The sequence below is a fragment of the Notothenia rossii genome, assembly GCF_949606895.1.
Source record: "Notothenia rossii genome assembly, chromosome: 7".
Taxonomy (NCBI): Eukaryota; Metazoa; Chordata; class Actinopteri; order Perciformes; family Nototheniidae; genus Notothenia; species Notothenia rossii.
The window spans coordinates 79,610,159-79,616,691 of NC_136905.1; the positions used below are offsets into that span (position 1 = coordinate 79,610,159).

The 6,533-nt window shown below is 43.0% G+C and overlaps 1 protein-coding gene across 11 annotated transcripts in view; it reads right to left on the reverse strand.

The window, feature by feature from the left end:
- The window catches only part of tnika (TRAF2 and NCK interacting kinase a), a 78,345-nt gene that overhangs the window by 39,324 nt on the left and 32,488 nt on the right, over positions 1 to 6,533 (reverse strand). The gene's annotated exons all lie outside the window — the stretch shown is intronic.

Consider the following 6,533-nt stretch of genomic DNA (forward strand, 5'->3'; position numbering starts at 1 on the left):
ATATATAAACCGTGGAGAAACAGACACATTTAGACAGATACCGTTACAAAACGTTGCCATGTTGTGTAATATTGAGGCTAGTCAGATGCCCGGGGGAGATAGGAGGCGAGGAACCGGGAGATTGGGCACTGTGGGGGGGGGGGAATAGAAGACCCAGGAGGTTCGTTTGCAACAGAGCATCTGCGCCTGTGATCAGCTAATGAAGCTAACCGCGAGAGAGACGTTAAAAACTCTGATGGCTATTATTCCACCTGTCTGGAATCAACTGATTAGCATGTTGAGCAGAACAGCGTAGCAGCACACACACACACACACACACACACACACACACACACACACACACACACACACACACACACACACACACACACACACACACACACACACACACACACACACACACACACACACACACACACACACACACACACACACACACACACACACACACACACACACACACACACACACACACACACACACACACACACACACACACACACACACACACACACACACACACACACACACACACACACACACACACACACACACACACACACACACAAGGGCAGGACTGTTTCCTTGGTGGAAGTGTTAAGTATAAACCAGATGGCATTAAGGGCTTTGGCTCTAGATCGCCTCCTGAGGGCTTTAATCGAAAGGCCGCTCTGATAATGAGCGATTCAACCAAAACGAAGGCTTTAATGCTTCAATAACAACAAAAGTATATTACGGGAACAAGTTTGAGGTTTCATTGCTTTGTTACTCACTTGCCGGAGTGATTTCCCAGCAGCAGGACAGTCTCTCTGCACCCTAACACTGATCATTAGTCATTGCCACGATCTATTTTTATGTCGTTTTAACGGATCAATTGTACTGTACCCAGAGGCTCCTGTAAACTCACTTGACTCCATTAATAGCTGAGTTGGAGGTTATTCAATACACAGTTATCAACTGCAATATTATGTATGCAGCTCAGAGCGTTCTTGTTCCTCTGCACTGCAGTTTTACAAAGTAGAAACAGGTTATTACCAGGATATGATCTCACAAAAAGGCATGTGTTTGCTCATTGGGCCAGTTAAGCATGATGTGCTTAACTGGGGTTCAAATTCTAAATAAAAAACGGGACAACAAGTTATTATAGGAATTAGGGCTGCACGATTTTGGGAAAAAATCTAATTGTGATTTTTCTGACAGATATTGCGATTCGATTTGCGATATTTGTTTTTAAGCGACCCAACGGAAGTTTATTGTAAAATGCGGCCATATCTCCGGCTAGGAAGGTCGTATCAACGTGCTCCCGTCTCTAGCACCCCCGCAGCCCGAGCTACGAGTGAAAGAACTAAACTTACATGAAATTTCTGTTGGGTTGCTTTAAAGTCAAGCTGCGGTTTAAGACTCACCCTGTAATAGGAACATGTGATGGAGCATTACTAACCTGACTCAGATGGTTTGATTCACCAAACCATCTAAAGCTCCATTGGAAGCCATTTGGAAAAGTATTTCAAAAATACTTGGCAGGTGATTGGATCAATCTGTCTATCAACTTCTACCATGGGCCACTTCTGATTGGTTAACAATGGCTGCTACATGTGGAGCACAGCACTTCTGATTGGTGGACTGACACACAAGAAGAACAAAACTAAAACAAATGAAAATGAATTTTTTTTTTTTAATTGCAGGCTTTGCGATTTGATAATCGCATCATTTTAAAAATCGCGATTTCGATTTAAGATCCCATGTCATGGCCATTTCCACTGATCATAATTCCATTGTTGAGGTCTACTAGAATAGATTTATATTGTGCAATTTTCCAAACTCACATTGGTTTCTCAAACAGCATCTCTGTAAACTACGTGTATTCACTGAATTTCACTCTCTGCCTTTAACGGCTCGTTGTAGCTCCAATAGCTCCAGCCCCCACCCTCCCTGTGAGCACAGTGCGCTCTGATTGGTCGGGACGTTGTGAATCGCGCTAAGCTCCGTGGACGTGTTGTTTCCTTGTTTAGCGATACACAGCGAAACACCGCCAAACTCATCCTGAGCACACACAAAGTCACAGCCGAAGTAAAAACAATAAGTGTGGCTTGATATTGAGTAAGAAAAAGGTTTATAACGCTGTGAGAATGGGTCTGCAGAGAGAATGGGTCTGCAGAGAGAATTTCGCCGCGATCCCAACTGTCTGTTATCAGCCTGCAGCCAGGGAGGAGAGATCAGCAGAGCTGCCTGCACTGAGTGTGTGTGTGAGGAAGTCCGTGAATTGGTCAATTTGGACCAATCAGCGGGGGGTTAACGTAACGTAACCGCGGACGTAACGTAACGGCTCCACGGATTGGTCCATTTCGTTCCGGGTACGGTTGACATCATGCGTACCCGGAAGAATCAAATGGACAGTGACGTATCTCCAACGACACGTTTTGGGGAGGTCTTTTCTTTTCCCTCAAAGTACACAGGGTGTACACAGGGTGTACTTTGAGGGTTTTGACTCTGCAGAACGTTTACATGCATAAAAACATTCATAACACACAAGGGGACGGGTAGTAACCAGAAAAGCATGACATGGGACCTTTAAAATCGATTAATCGTTCAGCCCTAATAGGAATATCTCAAATGCCCTAAAAACAAACGGCTTCACTTGCACTTTACAAAGTCACTCCAATTTGTTTACATTTCAAGAAGCTATTATGTTCTCAGGGCAGCCATTGTACATTCGGTGATTTCCCACATGATGTCTGACAATATGTTAACATCAGCTGAGGTCCCAGAACGAAGGCTATTCAAAGCCACAAATTACATTTCTCATTAAACATCTCTTTTGAATTGAAAGGGAACTTTTAAACTTGCTGATTTATTGCTGAACGAACGCAAGTTAGGGATTTAATAATGATACTTCATTGTGTCACAGTCCAGCACTGCATAATGCAAACTAAGCACCAGTGGATATTTGAACACTGTGATCAGTCTTTCATTTTTCACTCACACACACACACACACACACACACACACACACACACACACACACACACACACACACACACACACACACACACACACACACACACACACACACACACACACACACACACACACACACACACACACACACACACACACACACACACACACACACACACACACACACACACACACACACACACACACACACACACACACACACACACACACGTAAAAGAGTTGGAAAGATTGAACAGGGATTTCTCATTAGGATCAGACTGCCCCAATTCCTCGAGCACAAGGACTGGCTTTGTTGGAGTCCAACAAAGGAATTACAGCCACTTACAAATCAGAAACTCACACACACGCTTGCACACATACACTGACACAGAAAATACAGAAAGATTTCTCCGCACAGGCAGAAGCATGCACACACCCACACATGTGCACACAGAGACTTGAAGAGAGCAGGACAGAGCGAATGTGTCCAAGAGATATTGGACATGGACACCATCAGAGCTGGATCAAGATTCATTATTCTCAGAGCCTCCACCCTCCCTATCTATCTCCTTCCCTATCTCCTTCGTTCCTAGATCAGTAATGTCATCCAGCCTTATTAAATGACCAAGTGTTAAAGGAGCAACAGAAAGGAATTAGCGCTGTCTGTTCTTATTCATCTCTCGCTCCGTCTCTGTCCTCCCCCTCTTCATGTACTTGCACATTCAAAATGAGGGGATGGCGTTGGGTCTTTGGTTACATGAACGCAACGTTAAATATCATCACCAAAGCACTTCACAGGATATTGTGTGGAACAATGATATCAAAGCAAGGGGGGGAAAGACAAATGATTGTTATTGAAACTGTGAGTCAAATGAATAGTCTCATCAACAGTCATTTCTCAAACTAAAAGGCCAAAGATATTAGCTGATTCTAGCTTCTCTAATGCGAGGATTATCTCTCCTTTTTCTGTTGTACACAGCAGCAGAGTTGATTTGGGTTTGGGACTGACGGTTGCTCAAAACAAGTCCAATGATTGACACAATAATTTACGCATTAAAGTAACAATTTGACAGTTTGTTTGATGAACAATATCATTCGCATATCTGTTTGTTAAGTACATATGGAGCCAGGAGGCGTTAAACCTGATGGGAACAGCTGCTGTAGCCCGGCTTATAATCTTCAAGAACATGCCTACACCAGTAAAACTCACTAACAACAACAACAACAACAGTTTATCCGTCTAAGCAGTGCATTCTTTGGTTGTTAAGAACCTTATTTCGTTTTTTTATTGGCTATTGCTCACCCAGAAATATTGGCATGTAACGGCAGGTTAAACAACACATGATTGTCTTCACGTGTGCGTTCTGGAAACCACATTTTCATACTTTGGACAATGGCCCCGATTTACAATTAAAAATAAATAAATAAATATGCAGATTATTTTCTACCGTTTATAACATTTCCCCCAAAATTTAAAAAAACATGTCCATCAAGTTAATGAAAAGGGCATATAGATGTCTTTAAATGAACTAAGAAAGTGTTAAATCTCCGTTTTTGAGAGGTTTAAATGTTCTACCATTTTTGCATAAAGAATTATTTTGAAGATGAATCCATTCTCACAATAGTTTCCAGCTAACTTAGCCATATCTCCTTCCTCCAGTTATTATGCTTCGCCAACCAAAAGATGTTTGCTGAAGCCCTGGAAATAACAAATAATGGAATATAAATATATTTTGTTCTCCTCCTTCTTGTCCTCTAAGGATGCCCACTCTCTCCCTGCTCCGGCCCGTTCAGAGGGGGCAGCTTTGAGTCCGTTCATCCCTTCCTCCACTTGTTTATAGTCTGCTTTGCCTCTCTGACCTAGATCTACATATTCTCCCTCACTCTCTCTCTCTCTGCCTCTCTCCCTTATCCCTCCTATTCTCTCTCTCATTATCTAACCCTCTTAACTTCTCACAATCTCCTCTTTATGCCTCTCATTATTTCTGCCCTCCTCCCTCTAGATGTCTCGCTTACTTTAGCGCTGTCCCTCCCTTGTATTTTCTGTCTCCTCCTCTCCTTTCCCTCACAGCTCAGTCCTGCAGGAACATGACCGTGCTGAGCGCTAATGCTAACGAAACAGCGTTCAGTTTGGAGCTCAACGGGCAACGATGACACAAACTGAGGGCTCCCTGCAACGCTTTCACTTTGCTAATGCATCAAGTGCTTTGTGCAAACGCCAATCTGACCCCCCCTAAGCAAAACAAACACACATACCAAATGCTTTTATCTATACTTCCATCTGTCATCATAGTGAGCAAGTGAAGCATTAACTTCAATCATCACAGAGACATTTCAAATGATGTCTTCTAATGCGTCAGAAAATCACAATTTTCCCCTTTCAATTCTGTAGAAATATTTGGACTAAATATATAGCAAAAACGTCACACACACACACACACACACACACACACACACACACACACACACACACACACACACACACACACACACACACACACACACACACACACACACACACACACACACACACACACACACACACACACACACACACACACACACACACACACACACACACACACACACACACACACACACACACACACACACACACACACACACACACACACACACACACACACACACACACGACGCTGCCAGGCCAGGTGTGTTTGAGCGATAACAGACCACATTGACTACGTTTGTTCCGCTTGGATGGCCCCGCTGAGATGGAGACAGCAGACTGACACAGAACTGATCTCCAATCAGCCTTCAGGCGGGTGCATCGAGGTGGAATCGTTACTTGGCGTCCTCCCTGCAGGTGAGTGTTTCAAAATAACCGTATGGAAATGGACTATAGGTTCCACCAAACTAAATGTGAGAATGCTCACAAACCAGAGCATTACCCATTAGTTTAATCTGCTGCACATATACTGTATATTGATCATGGGTCATTATTTTACACAATAACACTCAAAAGGTTAGAGGCGACATCTCCCTCCATTCAGTGTGGGATGTTTCAAAATCCACTGATATTTTCTGTTTACTCTGTCCCAACATTATTTGATCATTGGTCTTCCGTATGTGTTGATTACAAGCCAACACAGCTGCAATTTCATACAATGAATAACCTTCTACAAAACATCTTAAAAAGTCAAATGTTCAAAGACCGGGTTATACAACATTAGTTTATTTGTCCTTTGAGCTGAATTTTTTTTTTTCATATTCAACAAATTGTGTTTCTTCAATCAAGACCTTCTTTTGCGAGTAAACGTAGCTACATTTCCAAGCTGTCATCTAACTCTGAGTTTTCCAGCTTTCCAGATCACCACTCTTCATGTTGTCTACGAGAGCTCACAATGAAATCTTGAGATGAAAAAGAAGAGGCCAATATCACGGGGCTATCTCATCTCTCATGGCATCAGTCCCCCTCCATGAGCACCATGTGGGAGGCGTCAGGCTGACACAAAGTACAACCATCCAGTAATTATCATCAACACATAATTATGATGAATTACTGCTGCCGAGCGACAGTGAACGCCTGTACATAGGTAGGGAGTAAGTGTGTCTTA